At 42.3% G+C, this 21,648-nt stretch overlaps 1 long non-coding RNA gene across 1 annotated transcript in view; it reads left to right on the forward strand.

The window, feature by feature from the left end:
• Nucleotides 1-694: 694 nt before the first annotated feature.
• Nucleotides 695-21,648, forward strand: part of LOC146809077 (uncharacterized) — a 171,722-nt gene continuing 150,768 nt past the window's right edge. The window contains exons 1-2 of the long non-coding RNA XR_014966320.1: nucleotides 695-901; nucleotides 1,904-1,986. This is a non-coding gene — a long non-coding RNA (uncharacterized LOC146809077). The remainder of the gene's footprint in view (nucleotides 902-1,903; nucleotides 1,987-21,648) is intronic.

Below are 21,648 nucleotides of genomic sequence, written 5' to 3' on the forward strand. Positions count from 1 at the left end.
GTGCGGCTATCCCCAGAGGTAGGCAGCAGAAAACCATGGTCACTACGGAGTAGCCCAGGTACGAAGGCACCTTCTCTGGAGGCAGGGGCGGCCTCGGCAGCTCCAGGCCTCTCACCGCTGTTGGCCACTGACTGGGGTCTTCCAAGTAAGGCGGGTAGAGGAATCCAGGGTAGGGTGGAGGCAGGGCGTCCGCCCCATATCCTTCCGTCGGACGAGGGGGGGTGGGGTACACCCCTGGTTCAGTATTGGTATGCTCAGCAGGATCCACAAACCAGGCAGAGCGCCAGAAGTCGCCCTCCACGTAGGGGGGTGGGGGGAGGCTGTGTTTGTCAGCTTCAGTTTCAAACGCCATGTTGTTCATGGTTGGAGGTCTCTTCGCTCTGCCCGACTCTCGCTGTCTCTACTAAGTGCCAGTCAGCACTTCTGCTGAGCCGCTTATCAGACAGTGCCAGGCATGATTGTTAATCAATAGCTGAGCATGAATAGGGAAGTGAGGTCACGTGACGTTCTCCCACAATTTCCTTTTTGCAGGCCTCACGGCTCTGCACAAAGGTCCATTCCCAGGAGCAGTCAGCCTAGAGTGCCCTCACAGGCTCCGCCACCCTGCCCTTTTGACCCCGAGGAGGGTTCTACCAGACCCGATTAACGGAGCATGCCAGCTTCCACCATCCTGCCCACCTGTCCCAACCCGGGATCTGTCCAACAAGCCATACAATGCATGCCAGCTGCATCCCAAGCCAGGCTCTGCCAACCAAGCCATGAAGTACCACGTCACCCTATGCCAACCTGCTCTTCTGGTCACCAGTGGCCCTGCCATTGTACCCGGATCCAAAGTTATGCCAGTCTACTCCAATCATGCCCTTCCAGACAGTATTACTCGACCCAAGGACTTAGCTCCAAGGTACGGATAATTTGCTCCAAAAATCTTCCTAACAGGCTCTGTCATTTTGCCCTTAATATTGCCGCCCTGGCCATGATAGAAGGTTACACCCCAACCCCTGCCTCCTCTGTCACCGGTCCCAACACTTCCTCCCAGTTTTCTGCAAAGGCTTTCCATGGTGCTGCCATGGCTTTCTTCTGAAGATGCCACTCTTCACTGCCACAGCCTCCCAGGCAATGCCAGTCTTTTCCGGTAATGCATGGCAGACGTTGATGGTTGCCCGGCATTGCCAGTTTTCACAAATGCTGCCTATCCAGGCAATGCCAGTCTTCGCCGGTAATGCCTGGCAGACGCTGTGGCGTTCTTGAATGGTGCCTGCCTGGCATAGTCCGTTTTTGCAAATGCACGCATTAAGCCACGCCCGATATTCTACAGTGCTCCATGCCAGGCACTGCCAGGCCTCAACAGTGCCCACCCTCGACACTGCAGTGCTGCCCAGTGTCTTCTCCCAGGTACTTATATTCTTCACCAATTCCCAGGTGCTTTTCCCACGAAGCAAAGTAAACGGCAGTAATACAAACACAAAGGGCCTTCGACCTTTATTATGCCAACATTTCAGCCGGTGCCCGCCCCTCTAGGGTCCATTCTCAGGCTGCGTCGCCGGATCGGAGTGGATTTAAGGTGGTTTATTATCGTGCATAAGTTTGCTGGGCCAGTCCTCAGGAATTGCCTCACACACTCAAGAGTTTTTCTCCGCTACAACTGGGGGGGGGGTCGGGGGGAGCGGGGTGGGCTCTGAGGTGGGTGTGAGGGGTGGGGGCTTGAGGAGGGGGAGTGCGAAAGAGAGAGTGTGTGTGTATTTTTTTTTTTTTATAGTTGTGTCATAAACTGAATGTGACAGAGCAGGGTGGTTATGCTTTGCCTAGTGAGATGTCATTTCCTGGGAATGTTACTGGAATACAATAAAGACATGTATTGCATTGTATGGTAGCATTTCTGTAGAACACTTTTCTTTCCTTCTAGGAGAGGTTCAAAGGAGTCAGCGGGCACAGCAAGTTGAGGGCCAACTTTCCAAAGATGGCATGCGGGGGAGAGAGGGACTAAAGGTAGGTGGCAGGAAGGAGCAGGGGGAAATCCCAGGCTCGGTGGTCATGTCCACTTCCGCCCTCCGTGAGCGAGTCATCTAGGAAGTCTAGGCACCTGTAGTTGTAAAAGGAACTGCAGCACACAAGCCCACCCGCACTCGGGGTCAGGAGTCTCCAACCGTTTCAATAGTGAGAGCATTTTCTGAACTACGAAAACATCCTATGCTACTGCCTGATATGCAGATTAGATAACCGCACAAACAAGCATTGGCAATGCCAATATGTCTCGCATTTGCAAAAGTTAGAACTATTGGCGTTGTAAATGACGATGTCTTTTACTCATGTGTTATGGAGTGGAGTGTATGTATGTGATGTTGAGGGGAATTATATGGGTTGGATTGGAATTTCTAGTTATGGAATTGTGTGGCATGGAATTGTGTGGTGTGGATGTGTGTAGTGGAATCATGTGGCATGTTGTGCAGTGGAATTATGCGGATAGTAATTATGTGGTTTGGAGTGTACTGGAATTATGTGGAGTGGTATTGTGTTTCATGGAGCGTACTTATGTGAAATGGTATTTTGTGTTGTGTAGTGGTATGTTGTGGAGATTATTTATGGTGTGCTATTGAATTTTGTTTCATGATGTGGTATTCTGTGGTGTGGATTGGGTGTATGTGGTGTGTTATGTAACTGTGTTGTTGAGTTGATGTAGTTTGCTGGTGAATTATGTGGTGTGGTATGGCAATGTGTGGAGTGAAGTTGAGTTGCGTGGAACTGTGTGGGTTTGAGTGAAATTATGCTGGTTGGAATGATGTGGCATTGTCACATGGCCGATAGGGGCATTGTCGACATCATTAAGTTAGCATGAGCCCTGCTGCCATGATGCAGCTTTTGCACACGTTACTACATGGCTTTATTTTTGCAATAACTGTTTATGCCTTTCGCATGAGAACCATCTGCTGGGCTCGTTCTCTTCTGGTTCCTGATTTTTTGTCTGAACATTGTGAGCAAGGTCGATAAATAATGCCCCTTGATATTATGTTCTGGTCAGGTCCTAGCACCTAGACACAACATTCACATGTAGCTAGGTACTTGTACTTTGATATTATGGGAATGCATGTTTAGGAAGGACACAGACAGAGAGGGATTTTTCCAGAGAGAAGAGCAACACACACCTATGATGTAGAAATACCAACCAACAAGGTATGGGGTCTGCTGAAAAAACCCAGAGATCTTCTATTATGTAATAATACTTCTCCTTACCAAGGGGAGGAGTGGTTAGGCTTTATAGTCCTTTCGCCACTGTCTTTATAACACAACATCTCCCTTTATGATATATGGCCTAGCTGCAATGCTAACTGTATTAGTTGTATGCATTTTTATGCTGGTTGTGGCTCGTATACTGCATTTTAGAGCATGATAGTTAAAATAAGCATTTTAAACTATACTCATGTTTCATTCAGTTCTTATTGTGGACAGGTACGAGAGCGTGAGCAAAAAGGTGTGTACTGTTACCACAATTCCTGAGAGATCCGGTAGTGTTGTGTTCTGAGGTGTCTAATCATTTGCTTCTTCATGAGTGCGGAGGACAGCGAGTGAGCACTAAGGTGGTGGGAAGGCTTAGCCCCTATACACCAAAGTTCCATATTCCTGCGCATAGTTCTGTGTATGTGCAGAATCCCTGCAGCAGCATGATGTGGATTATTGACATGTGGAAGTTTCCAGTGTCCTAGAGTGGAGTGGGAGGTGCAGAATGTCATAGACTGTATGTGTTAGAGTAGAGTGTCATAGAGAGGAGTACAGGGAGTAGAATGTTGTATAGTTGAATAGAGGGGAGCAGAGTTCAGTGACAGATAGTGTTGTAGAGTGCATTGTCGGAGAGTGGCGTGGAGTGGGATTGAGTGGGTTGGAGTAGATTGAGCTAGTTGGTAGATTGGACTGGGGTGCATTGGCTTTAGGTAGAGTGGGTTGGATTGAAGTGGGTGGACTGGATGGGGTGGATTGGATTTGAGTGGATTGAAATGGGGTGAGGTGGATTAGAGTTGGGTGGATTGGAGTGGGGTGGATTAGATTGGTTTGGGGGGGATGTATTCGATTGGGGTGGGGTGGATTTGAGTGGGGTGGATTGTTTTGGATTGAAGTGGGACGGATTGAAGTGGGTCATATTGGAGTGGGACAGATTGGAGTGGGGCAAATTGAAGTGTGTTTTGAGTATTTTTGGAAGTTCTGAAAGATCAGTGCCAAATAGGAAGGTGGTTTTACATGGAACATAGAAAGGGTGACCAAATTAATGTTATTCTTTGGTGAACCAAAGGGTTTCTTGCGACTTACTGTTTATCAGGTCTGTGATGTAAGCCAAAGGGTTATCAATTGATGTTAACGTGATATGAAGGAGCTGTCTGTCAGCTCCTGGGCGCTTCTCTGCCTGTATGAGATGTGGGAGTGTACCCAATAAATGATTAATCCAACTTCTAAAATTTCAGAGTAACTTGAAGAACCTCTTCTTTCTGCCACAATTGCTGTAAGGCAGATTTATACCTATGTGATTCTCTTTGCAAAGATTTCTAATAAATGAAAATGTGATAGATTTTGGTTGTGGAAATTGTTGCCTCTCTGCAGCGCATGGGATGTATTATGAGCAACAACCACATCATTGTGTGGAAATCTCCAGTGCTGGGAAACTGGCTTGGTCTTGGTCCTCGATATCTCGTATCAGTGCGTCCATCAATTATAAAAGTGAGACCACATGGAGCCGGGCGGATACGGTGACTAATGAGAAGGAAGGTTGTAGATCTTTTAGCGTAAAAAATAACAGTAGATTATTGAGTAGAAAAACACTGGCCCATGCATAAGAAGCCTGTTTTGGGGGGGAAGGGAGGGGGATTGTGAAATCTTTTTGGCTTGTCATGCATATGGCACAATAGTTTCTTGATATTTTGTGACACTGCACCATTAGCCAGATCCATGCAAAATGCAATAAGCATACACAGATACGTCGTCAAGCACATGCACAAACAGACACACCCAAGCACACGCCAGACAGACACACACTCAAGAACATACACACAGACACACATACACACACAGACACACTCAAGCACTTGCAGACACACTCAAGCACTTGCAGACACAGACACACTTAAGCACACAAGCACACATACACACAAGCACACACATACACACACTCAAGCACACACAAACACAGACGCAATTGAGCCCACCAAGACATGCACACACAGACAAAACCCAAGTACACACGCACACACAGACATACAGTTGCAGTTTACAACTCTACAGAATCTATTTTATACACCTCAGACGTGAGAAAAGCGGAGCTGGCCAAAAGTTCCCTCATTAAGAGTATTAGCCCACAGAGATTAACACATCTATATGTGGCGGACAATAGTATCCACTGGTACTGGCATTTTAGTGGGTTACAGTGCTTGCTGCGGAGACACAGCAGCGCTCAGGTCCCAATACGTGTAAATACACCAGTTGCTTAGGATGCTTTCTGTAGCAATGAATAATCCAGGTCAAGGGTTTGAATGATGAAAGGGTTAATGGACCCCTCTGAAGCAGCCATTTAGACTCTTTTCCAGTGCCTGCCTGCGGCTGTGCTCTGAGTTTGCTTTGAGGAGGTCTAGGGTGTGGGAAAGAAAAGTCTCAACAAGCAGGAGGCAGGCAGCAGCCCAGAGCAGCCAGACCGTGGTACAGAAAGAGGTGGCATTCATTCCAGGCGAGGGGTGGGGGGGGGGGGGTTAGGGTGCGTTCAACAGTGTCCTGTAGAATCACACTGAAAGGAGACAAGTCACACTATAGCTAGACCGCATAAAACAAACTCATAGTGATGCAGATCGGGATGATAAAATGATATCCACTACCACAGATAGAGTAATCTTTACAGTTGCACGCACATACATTCATCATACACTAGGGCCCATTTCACTTACATATGCTCCGATACTCTACCAGCAGCAAACCTGTGGAAAGAAAACACCTAAACACCCTGCATCTGCATCTAGGCGATAGGACCAGTTTTAGTGGCTGTCCAACATAATATAAACAATCTATAAACAATAATCAATAATAATTCAATAAATGACAAGGAAAGAAACAACCAACACCATGTTCAAAAGTTATATTGCTTTATCTAAAATTAGTCAGAATGAAATCAGCATAAATCATTTCTCATAGTTACCTATTCTAACTAGTGTCAGAACGGGTCAGGACCAGTCTCTTGAAAAAGTCTTTTCAGGATAGAGTCCTCAGCATTGGTCATCTGCAACGCAAGTTCACGCAGCAAGGCGACGAAAGAAAGAGTGGGGAGAGCCCTCCCTAAGCTAACATTTTTATACCATAAAATACAATGAAAACCCACATATAAAATTTGTATCACCAAGTAAGACAAGAAGGATGGGATGTATCTTGACTACATCCTGAGAAACTCCACTCACGAAAAGTCTTAACTACAAAATCCTCGGAGAAAGAACTAATTTTGCAACAGTTCATATTTGTTTCCTCCGACAAGCCAGCTTTCGCACAGAGTTCTCTAAGACCCATTGTCTTCCAAGGACGAGCATTACTTTTGGAGATCCTCCAAGCTTGCTGATGTCCTCCCGGAAATTTCCTTATAAGGACTGCCGACAATTTCTCTGTTAGCTGAACACCGGCAGGGGTCTCTCTTGATACACCAAAATTTCTACGCCTGAATTACATCTCAGCCAGGCTTCAAATTATTCTCGAAAGGCCTCCATAGGCCACAATAGACCATCTTTAATTAAAGAGACAAAATAAAGATTACTACATCATAATGATTAAACAGTGTTAACCCCACTAATACCCTTATGTGTATGCATTTATCTAGCTTTGCGACATACAGAGCATTAATTTAGACAGCGTTTTGTGCTCAAAATAAATAGCACACAGCAACATTTAAACATGGAAAACTTGCACGTTATTGTAAGACAAATAAAGCACAGACACGCTAACCCATGTGTAACCTCCTTCTGTGTTAAAACAAACAGGTTGGTTAAAAGACACACTTGCACAAGACAAATAATTAGTCGTTAATTATTAATAATTAATAAAACGCATAGACATGCCAGAGCTTCAAAAGGCCCAGAATTTTCTAACAGAAAACTCTGCTCCAGCAATCCCCCCTTTGGTGATTTTATCACCAAATAAACCCCAAAAAAAAATTAGTGAAAATTTAGTCCCATTTTAGGAGAAATCAGAAATGTCTTTTCCCCTTACACAACATTAAACACCAGTCTCTCTTTCATCATCTCTCTTAGTCTCTAAATAAACACTTTCCCTCAATTCTTCTAATTCGATCTCTTCTGGTTCTCTTTTTGAATTCTTAAAAATCTTATTTTTCTTTTTATTTTTCAAAATTTTCTCTTTCCCTCCCCTGTTTTTATAACACGCACACACCAATCTCAGTATCAACACAGCAACAATTATACAAGACAAAGGAAACAGTACCCTACCTACAATAGTACTACCTATTTTAGTAATAAAATCCTTAACAGCTATCATCTTATTAGCTAGTTTAGTCCATAAACTCCCAGTTTCAAGTGGTACTAGATCTTCATGCAAATCAGTAATATTTTTGATATAGACCTTCAGGTCTCTGCTTTCATCAGGAATGTAAGTGCAACAATGTTGAACTTTCAAAATTCCACAAACTCCACCCTCCTTGGCCAAAAGAAGTCGATTTTGCATAGACATGGCACGTACGGCACTCAACTCCGTATTTACCAAAAGAAATCCTCCTGCGGTATTTGTCGATAAACGATCAACCACTGTGGACAATTTCCGAATTCCATAAGCATTTAAAGAAATTCCCACTGCTGGAATCAAAACCCCAAAAATGTCACCTACAATTTCAGACCAAGTTTCTCTTTTAAAGCGTTTTAGTACATTAATATCTTGTACATCACCTATTTTATCTGTATGAAAAATCTTAGGAAAAACTAAACCTACATAACATGTGCCATACCAATGATCAGGCAATCTGTAATAAGCTTTGTTCCCACACACATAGTACACTCCTGGAAAAATAGTATCTTCTCCACCTCTGAAACCCCAACCAGTCGCAACGAAGTATGTATCATGGCATTCACTAGTTCCCACAAAGTACGTATCATATTGGGATTTCCTTCTGGTAATGCATAGTTTACCTTTCTGCGGTGCATCCAAAGCTAAAGTTGGACTGACCCCATTCTTCAACTCCTTTCCCATCTCAATGTCCCAAATTGTCTCACTCACTTCATATTTTCCCGCTTTCTCCTGCATGTTCACTCTCCTTTCCTCTACCATATCCAGGAAAGCTTTCTCCTCTTCTTTCAAACTGCAAGTTAAATTATTCTTAAAAATGTAATCTAATGTTAGTCCTTTTTCTTCAATAAAAATCTCACCAAAAGTGTTAGCTTCTTTAGCTGGATTCAGCTCTTTGTTCATTGGCAAGTGCCCAAAAATACTATCTCTGTTAGACATCTTATAATCTACTTTCCCTAACAAATAAAATACACTACTTAATATACTGCAAGAAATACCATATGTAGCTGGTAAATGGTGATAAGTAACACCTTCTGAAACAGATGCAGGTAATTGCATGCAGACATAGCAATCCCTTACTTCCATTGTTTTCACATATTCATATAACAGTTTTGAAAAAACATTACTAGAAAAATTATTAATTGACCTATCTTTGTGTATGTAACTACCACTTCCAATAGGAACTACCTTTTGTGAATTCTTCTCTATATTAGTCATGTTTTCGTCCATCCCAAATTCAACCTTAAAAGTAACTAATAAAACTAAAACACCCCAAAGAAGCATTAATATTCCAGTACAACAGAAACACATCCTACACCACCTTTTCAGGAAGGCACATCTATTTGGGTTATTCTCTGTGTTAGCCATTCTGCTTTAACTTCTACTCCACTACAGTGATTAGTACTTTTCAAATCTCCAACGTCTTATTCCAAACTCTTCAGCTTTTCAAAGATCTTTCTGTTCACTCAGTCCAAGTGAATTCTTCTTTCACTCAGTTTGGATACTCATCATCTTTCACTCCAGTTTCTTCAACATCAAATTGTATCAGATCTCCAACACTCGATTCTTCAGTATCTGATTCTTCTTTGATGTCAGTCAACAATACTTTCAGAATTTCACCAGTTTCTTCCTCAACCACTTTTCTCAAGACCACTTCCGGATTATCTCGAGTCACTGTTTCTTCTTCTCCTCCTTCAGACAGTGTCACATAAGACCATTCCGGTGATCTGTACTTTTGGTTGGGTCTTTTAACTCTTTTTATTTCCACTGGTTCTTCTGTACTCTTTGATTCTCCTTCTTCAGCCTTTGAAGTTTGACTGGATACTTCATTCACTTGTTCAGCTTCCGGTGTATTTGCTCTTATTATCCTGTATCTCAGTCTTTTCACTCTGTTGTTAGGCCAACGATCTCCTCTCACAACCTTTTTAGGCTTCACTTCTTTGACACTTTTCTCTCCAATCGGAATTCTTTTCCTCAAAACTCGACCTTCTGTTTGTTCATTTTCATCATCCGATTCTGTCTCAATTGCCTTTTGCTTTCGTTTCTTAGCAGTTTTCTTTTCTTGCACAGATTCTTTCACCACTGTTTGAGACTTCCCTACTTCTGTCCCTCCTCGGGTCTCCGACACGCAATCTTCTTGCTGTCTATTTGTCCCTTTACCTAGCTCCTCATGAATGCACCCTACACCTCCTCGGGGGTCTTCCGCAATCTGTCCCTCTCTATCTTCTTCTGACCCTGTTTCTTCAAGAATAATCTCAAGTGGTTCTTCGATCTCTTCCTCCTCTTCTGATTCAGGAGTAGTTTCTATGTGCTTTCTCTTTTCTTTTCTTTTTCCTCCACTGCTACTCGAAACTTCAGGCTCTTTCACAGAATCAGAATCTGCTCTTCCTTCTGATACTCGCAGTGAATCTCTTGAAGCTCCCTCTGCTTCTTTTCTCACTGATTCTGTATCTTCTGATCTCCTTTCCGATACTCGCAGTGAATCTCTTGAAGCTCCCTCTGCTTCTTTTCTCACTGATTCTGTATCTTCAGGATCTTCACCATCACTGGAATCTGACTCTTCATAATATTCTTCACCAGTTCCCCATCTCGGGCTGGGAATTCTCAGAGTATGACTTGCGTGTATCCAGTGTCTCACTCCAGCACACTTTACAGCAGTCGTTGTAATCAGAATAACTTGTCTTGGCCTTCCCCACCTTGGAACCAAGCAATTTCTTCTTCTGTGCACCTTAATCCTCACCCAGTCTCCTGGACTTAGATCATGGGCTTGCTTCTTCTCAAGTGTGGTAGCTTCTTCTCCAATCTGGTGAAACACAGAATGAACTGCGTCAGCCAGGCCTTTACAGTAATCCAAAATCATGTCATCAGTTATTGCCATCAATTTATTCACAGGCACAAATGCATGGCGCATAGCACGTCCCATGATAATTTCATGTGGACTCAAACCTGTAGTTCTATCTGGAGTAGATCTCATAGTCATCAAGACTAGAGGAAGAACATCTGGCCATTTCATGCCAGTGGCTAAACACATCTTTCCAATTCTGTTTTTGATCGTGCCATTAATCTGTTCAACCACACCAGAAGCCTCTGGTCGGTATGCACAATGTAGCTTCTGTTGTATTTTCAATGCTTCACAAATTAAACTAATGAGTTCATTTTGAAAGTGTCTGCCTCTGTCAGATTCAACTGTGACTGGAAACCCGAACCTAGGAATCAACTCCCTCAACAGTAATTTTGCCACTGTTAATCCATCATTCCTCCTTGTCGGATAGGCCTCCACCCACCTTGAAAACAAACAGACTACCACTAGAACATACCTTAGTCTGTTCACCTGGGGCATTTCAATGAAATCAATTTGCATTCTTGTGAAAGGACCTCCTTCTCTGCCAATTGTCCCCAGACTCACCACTGTCTTTTTCCCAGTGTTAAATTGCTGACAAATTAAACATCTCTGACAGATGCTTTCCGCAATTGCTCTAAACTTTGCATTATACCAGGTTTGCTTAAAGGACCTAATCATCGCGTCCCTCCCCAGATGTCCCTGGCCATGATACATCCTTGCCATTGACGACAAAATTGAGTTTGGCATCACTGGTCTGCCATCTCTGTAGACCCAAACATGGTCTGTTTCCCTTGGAGCACATCCTGCTTTAATCCAATCTTGTTTTTCCTCTTCTCCTGCCTCATCTTGTAACTGTTTCACTTCATCCCATGTTTCTAAAACATTAGTAAACATCACAGAAAGAAAAGACATTTCCTCCATCCTGTCCCTGTTAATTGATAAATTCATTTTTGCACAATACTGCGCCACATCGTTTGAGTATCTGTTGCCAACAGTGATAAAATCTTCTCCTGAAACATGTGCTGCACATTTTACAACTGCTAACTCCTTAGGCAGCTGTATCGCCTCAAGCAATTTCCCAATCAGCTCAGCATTCTTTATTGGAGTTCCACCCGATGTCAAGAAACCCCTCTGTAGCCACAATTGGCCAAAATCATGCACCACTCCAAACCCATACTGACTATCAGTCAACACAGTTATTCTCAAATCTTTCCCAATCTCACAAGCTCTTGTCAATGCCACCAATTCAGCAACTTGTGCAGATTTCACTCCTTTCAACGGTGATGCTTCCATAACCTCTGAAACCTTGCACACTGCATATGCTGCACATAACACACCATTTTCATTTCTCAGGCATGATCCATCCACAAACAGCACATGATCATTCTCAGGCAAAGGAACATCCTTAATGTCTGGTCTTGGTTTCGTACAGTATTCCAGCACATCCAAACAATCGTGATCATCTTCCATTCTTATACCCACATTCTCAACATCTGGCAAAAGTGTTGCTGGATTCACATTTGTACATCTTTCAAGAGTCACATTCGATGCTCCCAGAATCACTTTCTCATACTTAGTCAGCCTACTGTTTGACATATGCTGAGTTCTGCTTCTTGTCAAAAGAATTGCCACATTGTGAGGTACGAATACCCTTACAGGATATCCCATTATGATCCCCTCACTTTGCTCCAGGCTTCTGCATGTTGCAGCCACAGATTTTAGACAACCTGGTAAACCCACAGCTACAGGGTCAAGTGTCGATGAGAAATATGCAATAGGCCTTCTCAATTGCCCATGTTTCTGGATTAACACTGAAAGTGCACATCCATTTCTCTCACTGCAGTACAGTTCAAACTCTTTTTCATAGTCTGGCATACCCAGAGCTGGAGCTTCACACATTTTTGTTTTAAGCTCTTCAAATGCTGCCAATTGTTCTGCATCTAGATCCAATGGATCTGTCATGTCACATTTTGTCAATTTAATCAATGGCTTTGCTATCAGGGAAAAATTAATTATCCACTGACGACAATATCCCACCATACCCAGGAACATTCTCACTTCTCTCTGAGTTTTTGGAGCTTTCATTTCTCTGATTATTTTAATCCTGTCAGTAGTCACTTTTCTCAGGCCTTTCTCAATATTATGTCCAAGATAATGCACCTCTTTTTTACAAAACTGCAATTTGGCTGGTGATACCTTTAACCCTCCATCTGCCAGATGATTCAGTAAAGCTATGGTATCCACTTCACAAGCTTCACGTGTCTTTGATGCCACAAGCAGGTCATCAATGTATTGCACTAGCACTGAGCTTTCAGGCATGATCAGACTTTCCAACGATCTTTTCAATAACTGATTAAATATCGAAGGACTCTCAGTATACCCCTGTGGGATACGACACCATGCTAAAATACGCTGGCCAAACCTAAATGCAAAAATCGGCTGGCTGTCATGATGCAATGGAATTGAAAAGAATGCATGACACAAATCAATCACTGTGTACCACTCAGCATCATGTGGAATTTGATACAGAATCACTGATGGATTTGGCACGATGGGACAACATGCTACCACAATCTGATTAACCTTTCTCAGGTCCTGTACGATCCTGAACTTGCCATTAGGCTTTTTCAGTCCCATTATCGGTGAATTACACGGACTACTCAATAGTTCTCTCAGGACTCCTTGCTGAATCATTTTCTCAATTATAGGAGTTATCCCTTCGATTATTTCTGGTGTCATTTTGTACTGAGGAATGTTAGGATATGCAATTCCCTCTTTCACTGCAATTTTTACTGGATCTACATTATTCATCAATCCTACATCCTCTCCTGTAAAATCCCAAACTACTCTTTTTACTGTGTCTCTCAGCACTTGAGGTAAATCCTCCGGATTGAACACTGGAAATGTACCAATTAACTCACTTTCTCTGGTTTCTAAAGTCATTCGGTAGAAAGCATCATCATCTGGTGTCTCAAAAGCTATTCCATCTGGTGTACAGAAAATCGTGCAGTTCATTTTGCACAATAAGTCCCTACCTAACAGGTTCACTGGACTCGTGTCACAGACTATAAATCTGTGCATGTCTGAAAATTTCCCTATCTGTACTTTCACTGGTTCAGTAAGACGTGTTCTGATCTGTGTATTGGCTACACCAACTACTTGGATTGCTTCATCCGAGAGAGGAAGATTTCTAACATCTGTTGACCTGACAGTTGATCTCGTCGCACCTGTGTCTACTAAAAAAGTAACACCCTCTTCATTTATTTTCGCATCCACAAATGGTCCTGCCTGGTCTATTTCTAGAGATGCACCAAGTATGCACTCTTCTTCCTCTCCTCGGCACCGTCAGTAATCACCTTCAGACTCACTCCCTTCACTCTTTAACAAGTACTGCTGTACCTTGTTAGTACGTCTTTGTTTGTTTACCTGCTCATCATTGAAGAATCCCGAATCCTGACTGTACTTTTGTACCCCTCTATTCTGCGGTAAAGGTGGTTTTGGCTCTTGGCTCTGCTGCTGTTTCACAACTTTCTGCTGTTGTTGTTGCTGATTATTCCCTTCATTCTGCACCTGTTGATTCAATAATTTACCCTCATTTAATGGTGGATTAGGACATTCCGATCTCCAGTGTCCCAGTTGGCCACAGTTGTGACATGGGAACTTTTTCTTTGCTTCCTCAAGACTTCCCCTTCCCTTACCTGTAAATCTTAGTCTATTCCCTGTATTATTTCCTGGATTATTTGCCTGTTCCACCAACTGTGCTTCCTGTCTCTCTGCAACTTTCACCTGTGCCCACATTGCTTTTTCCTTCAGCTTTCTTTGCTTCGCTTCAATTTCATCACTGAAATATTTTGCATGTCTCAGAATCTCATCTACTTTCTTACTCTGCCAATCCACTGTGTTTTCACGAATTCTCTCACCTATTTCAGGTCTAAGGCCATATACAAATCTGTACACAAAATGGCTCAGATCCTTGTCACCCAGGTGCTCATCTCCACTGAATTGTTTAAAAGCCAGTATCAGTCTTTCGTAAAAAGCATGAACTGATTCCTTTGGTTCCTGTTGTGTACGATCTATCTTAACCCAGTCTGTCTCTTTTGGGGGAACTTTACTCTTCAGGTATACCATCACCTGATCATATTTCCTCATCACTTCTGGATCTGGTGCCCCTGTTCTCGGATCTCTTGGATATTCCTCACTAGGCCAACTCACAACTATTTTACACTCAGTCCACAAGTCTCCTGGAACAATTATGTCAAACAAACTATTCAGGTCAACCCACAACACCTTTGACAATTTCACAAACCTGTCTACCTGCCTATACCACTCGACGGGCTTTTCTCTCAATCGAGGGAAATCATTCGTAAATGATAAAATATCCTGTCTGGTCCATGGCACATGTACATATCCTCCTCCAGGTATTTCTCTCATGGGAAACTGTTCCACTGGTTTCTCTTTTTCTCTCACTGGAAATGCTGAATAGGTTGTTCTATCTTCAGATTCCTCTCTCTTTTTATACCACCTATCCTTCCACTTTTCTACATCACCCCATCTACGCAATAATGCCACCATTTCCTTAATCTGTCCTGTTCTACCAGAAGTATTCAAATTCTCTATATCCTTCTCCGTAAAATCCATCCTGTACGTTTTCTGCAAAGCTTTCACCTTATCAATGTCAACTCCTTGGTCATTTGCTATTGCTCTCAGTCTATCATGTGTATGTCTGGCTCTCCATGTTATGTTCTTACACATAAATAACAATTCACCATCATTGTGACTTTTCAAAATTTCTGTCGGGATTGTTCCTGTCACTAACTCTTCTAATTCTACTCGTAATTTACTCACATCAACAATTTGTGGATCTTTGTCTTTCTTCTGAAGAACTCTCATCCAGTCGTTTAGGTCATCAACTGTTATTTCTGCTGTCTTTCCCACTGGAACCCCCTTTTTCTGTGGTTCTAATATTGGCATCCCTGAACTACTGGAATCACTGATTTCCATTAATTCGCTATCTCTGTCATGTCTTGTTTGTCTCAGGTCATTTCTCCCTGTTCTTTTCCCTGAATCTCCTGAAGGACCAGCTGTATTACCTGGAAAATATGGAATCACCAGTCCATTTTCACCTGACTTTTGTCTGTCAATCACAGGAATTATCGGACCTATAGTAACTGGTACTGTCACAGCTTCCATGTTCATCGTTAACTCTCTAATCTTTTCAGTCAGTTCTGTTGTCGTCTTTGCTAACTGTCTGGCATTTCTGGCATTTTCCTCTCTTATCGAATCACTATTTCTTGATTCAGGTGTCATTTTCCCTTTCTCAACTGTATCTCTTATTGGAGAAATAACTGGTGTACTATCTTCTGATTCTGATCTATATGGAGGTGGTCTCTTGTACATCATGTCATTTAAAATTTCATCTTCATACTCTCCATACCTCCTCCTTTCTGTCTCAGAACTTCTTTCTTCTGCAGGAGCAGAAGCTTCAACTGTTCTCATTGGGTATAATCCCTCTGTCATACAAGCTTCCCACCATCTTTTCATCCTTTCCTGATGTGACTCACTATCATGTCTCCTTCCAAACATGTACCTGTGGTACCCTCTAGACCTTTGCTTCTCTCTGTCATGAACCTCTTCTTCCCATTCCACTAAAGCCTCGAACTGTGTAGGTCTCGGTTTCGGGTCTAAGCACAGCATCTTTTCCCGTAAATTTCTCAACACAGCCATATTAAATGAACCATGTTCCGGGAATGCTAGAACACCATCTTCTTTAGTATACCTTACCCAATTCTGTAACCATACACAAGTATGTAATCCATATTTTGCAACCATGAAGGATGCAGGTGTTTTCGGTGGAGGTAACAACTCACCCTCTCTTGTCTTAACCTCTTTATCCTTACTAAACCATTTCTTAACTTTTCCAAAGAATGTCTTTTTCTTTTTCTCTTCTTGATAATACATTTTAGCTAATTCTTATTAAACTCTCTACTTTTAAAGATTTGCAAATTTAATTCTTGTTAACGCACCAGTCCTAGAACGTCTACGTCACTAAACAGCTCTACCAATCCTTGCGCGACTCACACTAACGCACCAATCCTAGCGCGAACCCTTCTCTGAGTCACTATCCAATCAGTGCGCGAACCTCCTGACGTCAGCAGCTGCTGCAGTCTCTGTCTCCTGTGTCTGTCACTCGTCTACCCCTCCTTTACAAAAACTCTCAGTAGACTTCGTGTGTCCAAATTTTACAAAATCTGTTAGTCACTACATAAAAAACATTTCCATTGTCTGCTTCGCTAACCACAGAATAGTAAAAGAGAGTCTATTTCTCAAGAGTCAACAATTTTACATACATCTCATAACTGTTTCCTCCTGAACGTATCCAAAAGAGTCTTACAATTAACAAATGTATATGCATTCACGCACAATCATACGAGTGAAAAAATAGTACATACACACAGAATTCTGCTTCTTGAGAACAGCGCACAATCTGCCTCTACACAGAATTATAACTCACAATAACCAAGCAGCTTACCTCTGCCCAGTTCTGCAAATAAGCTCAGAGAATACCTATTACTCCTCCCGCAATAAGCTTTAACGGCAATCCTTACGGATCCCTGGGACTTAAGACCAGAGTTTCACAGATAACCTTCACTACGATACACACTCCTTATATACCAGAAATTTCTAATAGTAACATACAATGTCACTGATTCCGAACCCAGACAATGAATGAACGCGCAACTTCTATTGTCACACGTAATTCCTTACAATTCCGTCTTTCCCGAGAGCAGCATATACACCTTTCTCTGCTCTACTACGGAACTGCTTCCAGCTTCCAAGTTCCAGAAGCACTACATTTAACTCAACATGACGACTCCAACATTTAGTATTAGTACATATACCAAAACATCAAAATAAATCAATAATCAATAAGCTAGTTTACAAGCAATCTTATCTTATCTTATCAGATCAAGACAACCATCTAAAACCATCCTCTGCTACCAGAGAATCTGATGCAGATCGGGATGATAAAATTATATCCACTACCACAGATAGAGTAATCTTTACAGTTGCACGCACATACATTCATCATACACTAGGGCCCATTTCACTTACATATGCTCCGATACTCTACCAGCAGCAAACCTGTGGAAAGAAAACACCTAAACACCCTGCATCTGCATCTAGGCGATAGGACCAGTTTTAGTGGCTGTCCAACATAATATAAACAATCTATAAACAATAATCAATAATAATTCAATAAATGACAAGGAAAGAAACAACCAACACCATGTTCAAAAGTTATATTGCTTTATCTAAAATTAGTCAGAATGAAATCAGCATAAATCATTTCTCATAGTTACCTATTCTAACTAGTGTCAGAACGGGTCAGGACCAGTCTCTTGAAAAAGTCTTTTCAGGATAGAGTCCTCAGCATTGGTCATCTGCAACGCAAGTTCACGCAGCAAGGCGACGAAAGAAAGAGTGGGGAGAGCCCTCCCTAAGCTAACATTTTTATACCATAAAATACAATGAAAACCCACATATAAAATTTGTATCACCAAGTAAGACAAGAAGGATGGGATGTATCTTGACTACATCCTGAGAAACTCCACTCACGAAAAGTCTTAACTACAAAATCCTCGGAGAAAGAACTAATTTTGCAACAGTTCATATTTGTTTCCTCCGACAAGCCAGCTTTCGCACAGAGTTCTCTAAGACCCATTGTCTTCCAAGGACGAGCATTACTTTTGGAGATCCTCCAAGCTTGCTGATGTCCTCCCGGAAATTTCCTTATAAGGACTGCCGACAATTTCTCTGTTAGCTGAACACCGGCAGGGGTCTCTCTTGATACACCAAAATTTCTACGCCTGAATTACATCTCAGCCAGGCTTCAAATTATTCTCGAAAGGCCTCCATAGGCCACAATAGACCATCTTTAATTAAAGAGACAAAATAAAGATTACTACATCATAATGATTAAACAGTGTTAACCCCACTAATACACTTATGTGTATGCATTTATCTAGCTTTGCGACATACAGAGCATTAATTTAGACAGCGTTTTGTGCTCAAAATAAATAGCACACAGCAACATTTAAACATGGAAAACTTGCACGTTATTGTAAGACAAATAAAGCACAGACACGCTAACCCATGTGTAACCTCCTTCTGTGTTAAAACAAACAGGTTGGTTAAAAGACACACTTGCACAAGACAAATAATTAGTCGTTAATTATTAATAATTAATAAAACGCATAGACATGCCAGAGCTTCAAAAGGCCCAGAATTTTCTAACAGAAAACTCTGCTCCAGCAATAGCAATCTGAGCGCCGTTGATTGTTTTTTATTTATTTGGTAATTCCAGACCCACGCAGCAGTATTCGTGAACAAAAGTCCTCTGCTGTGCCCTTTGTTTCTTTGTCTGTCACTCATTTGCCAAACACGTGTAGTAGCTGGCTCCCTGCACCGGCAGGTGGCACGTGGGGTGTGTACAGTACAAAAGGCAACACCAGCGCTCCCAAACCTGCGGCTCCTTCTGCAGCCCGGTTTATTCCGTAATCGTTGTTTTTGTTTAGTGCCTACAAATGTTGCTAATATGCACACAAGCACACGCACACACACACACAAGCACATGCACACACAGACACATACTAAAGCACACTAGCACAGGCACTCACAGAGACACACTCAAGCACACAAGGACAGGCACACACAGACACACACCCAAGCACACACAGACATACACTCGCAGTTTACAACTCTGAATAACTCATTTTATGGAAGAAAAGTGGCGCTGGCCCAAACTGCCCTCATTATGAGTATGAACTCACAGAGCTTATCACAACTATATGTGGCGGACAATATTATCCACTGGCGAGGCATCTCAGTGGGTTACAGTGCTTGCTGTGGAGACACAGAAGCTCTCAAATCCCAATAGGTGTAAACACACCAGTTGATAAGGGTGCTTTCTGTAGAGATCTGTGAGTAATCCAGGTTGAGGGTCTGAATGATGAAAGAGTTAATGGATCAGGTGCCTCAGAACCAGCCACTTAGATTTTTTTCCGAGGGCCTCCCTGAGGCCCTGCTCTGAGTTTGCTCTGAGGAGGTCTAGGGTGGGGGATACAGCAAAGTCACAAACAAGCCAGAGGCAGGCAGCAACAAAGAGCAGCCCGACTTTGCCCTGCTCTGTAACTCACAAATACTCAACCTTGAGCTGTTGTGAATGCGGGGTAAGGGAAGGGATGAGGAGCAGATCTGCCCTCTGGAGAGGTGGGTACACGGGGCTGGGACTGTATAGTCCTTCACAGGGAAAAATAAATAAATGGCACCCGAAACAACCACTGATAGCCCTCATGGTGGCCTCGGTGGTGATGCTGGTCCGGGGTGGGTTGCAGAAAGAAGTAGAAGATCAGCCGGCCTGACCACAAAAGTGGCACTCTTCAGTGACGTCAGTGGGCGGAACCTAGCCTGGAGTAGGGGTGCTCCAAGGCAGTGACTGAGGAGGACGCATGAGGTGATGCGCAAGTGACACACTTAAAGGCCGCGTGGCTCTCGGCGATGGATGGCCATACACATGCCAGTGATGAGTTGGAGTCCTTTTACACTGAAGTTGTGGAATAATCTTCTTACCAGCACTGAGACCATCTCTTTGCATCACAAGGGCCTTGCAGCTGTCTCAGTTCCGGGCGCTGAATCAATGTCCAGCTTTGCCCTGACCACCTCTAACTCAAATAATTAAAAACACAGGCATAATTCCCTTCAAAAGAAGCTCAAAAAGTAATATCCTACTAAAAGAAGCCTAACCATGAAAACAGAAAAAACGTCAACAATTATTTAATAACAAGGACGGGGTAGTGTGTGGTGCGAAGGGGACAGCACAAAGAGAGATGGTGGGAGGGGAAAACAGAAACACTGGTTGCAAACATCAGCTGCGCACATTTGCTTTGGAAAGCCAACAAACAAAATTCCGAGAAGATATCTACCTTCTATTCTTTACCAATTGTAAACTTGAAATGGGAAGGGAGAATTTTTGTACCAATTACAAGTCCTGAAAAAAGGATTTTTTTTTAAGTATAACGAAAACTGTGTATTTGACCAAAGACTCAATAGCAACTAAGTTGTTACATAAATATTATATCGCCATTTGAGAGTATTTAAGCACCTGTTAATCCAGATTGCCGATGTTTATTCATACATTGAAGGGTAACCACGTCCCATTGTAGTGGACCCTGAACACAATAAAACAAGCCTCCAGTATTGGGCAGATATTCCAGGAAGTTCGAATGGAAAGAAGAATAAGAGAAAACATAGATTTAAAAAGACTGTTTAGCTGAGAATGTTAATCCTATCCATCTAGAAACATTCTATACCTTGTATGTAGTTCGTTCCTTTTCTCAAAACAGCTAGCGAGGAAAGGTTTCCAAGGACAAATCCATAACATATAGGATGAGTAGAAAATTGCAACCCATTTCGAGTAAACACAAACGAAGGAAGTGAGTTTCCTCCTACGTAAAGCATCCTTTTAAAAAAACAGTTGAAGGTCTAAAAGAATATCATTAGAAATGTCATTCGAAAACAGCGGCCATTTTGGAATGATCGTGAAGTTCTAAATAGATGTAAAACGATTCCTAAATAAAAGCATATTGGCTTCCTGGACCAACAGGTGCACAGACTAATAAATCATAGTTTACTTCTTTTATAATATTTTTAAACTTAATAGCTTTCCAGTTTCTTCATTCATTTACATGGAACCCTTTGTTGGGTCCAACATTTTTCTTCTCTTCCATGCTCAGGCTCAGTGTATTCTACTCATCCTATATGTTATGGATTTGTCCTTGGAAACCTTTCCTCGCTAGCTGTTTTGAGAAAAGGAACAAACTACATACAAGGTATAGAATGTTTCTAGATGGATAGGATTAACATTCTCAGCTTAACAGTCTTTTTAAATCTATGTTTTTGCTTATTCTTCTTTCCATAAGAACTTCCTGGAATATCTGCCCAATACTGGAGGCTTGTTTTATTGTGTTCAGGGTCCACTGCAACGGGACGTGGTTACCCTTCAATGTATGAATAAACATTGGCAATCTGGATTAACAGGTGCTTAGATACTCACAAATGGAGATATAATATTTATGCAACATCTTAGTTGGTATTGAGTCTTTGGTCAAATACACAGTTTTCATTATACTTAATTTTTTTTCCTTTTTTCAGGACTTGTAATTGGTACAACAATTCTCCCTTCTCATTTCAAGTTTACAATTGGTAAAGAATAGAAGGTAGAT

The sequence above is a fragment of the Triturus cristatus genome, chromosome 7, assembly GCF_964204655.1.
Source record: "Triturus cristatus chromosome 7, aTriCri1.1, whole genome shotgun sequence".
In the NCBI taxonomy this organism is placed as follows: domain Eukaryota; kingdom Metazoa; phylum Chordata; class Amphibia; order Caudata; family Salamandridae; genus Triturus; species Triturus cristatus.